Source organism: Fundulus heteroclitus, chromosome 16 (genome assembly GCF_011125445.2).
Source record: "Fundulus heteroclitus isolate FHET01 chromosome 16, MU-UCD_Fhet_4.1, whole genome shotgun sequence".
Lineage (NCBI taxonomy): Eukaryota > Metazoa > Chordata > Actinopteri > Cyprinodontiformes > Fundulidae > Fundulus > Fundulus heteroclitus.
Genome location: NC_046376.1, coordinates 28,691,209 through 28,691,804, shown reverse-complemented (window position 1 = coordinate 28,691,804; position 596 = coordinate 28,691,209).

Genomic DNA, 596 nt, shown 5'->3' with positions numbered 1-596 from the left:
TTTTTATTTTTTATTTTTTATTTATTTATTTATTTATTTTTTTTTTTAGTGTCGACTACGGTCCTGGTTGTGACATTCAATTTTATCTATTTGTATGTTTATTTACTTTATTTTTATTTCATTGTATACTGTTATGGCTTGATTTGTATAAAATCCTTTTCAAAAATAAAGTATAAAAAAAAAAAGAAGGGAGTTTGACCAGAGGGCGCAGCGGTTACCAGACCAAGCTCCTGACTTTCACGAGCTAAACAGGAAACGTCTGGCGCTAGACAGGATAAAGTTCTGGTGAATTTCAAAATAAAATCACCGCCCCAACTTACTCCAGCTTGGCTAGTGTAAACAAAATGGTGACACAGAAACAGAAGGAAAAAGAGGGACTTTTAGAAGATGAACTGGGATATTTAAGCGCCCAGATAACAAGTTTTGCCCATAGAAATTAAAACCATGGCTGTTTCTTTAATCAACTTTAATGAACTCCTGTTCTCGCCGGTGGCTCTTCCGTAGCCGCAGCTGTTTCCCTTAGAGTAGTGTGAGTCGGGGTATGCAGCAAACTGAAACTGGATCAGGACCCGGGTTATGCTCCCTTCATTGAATCT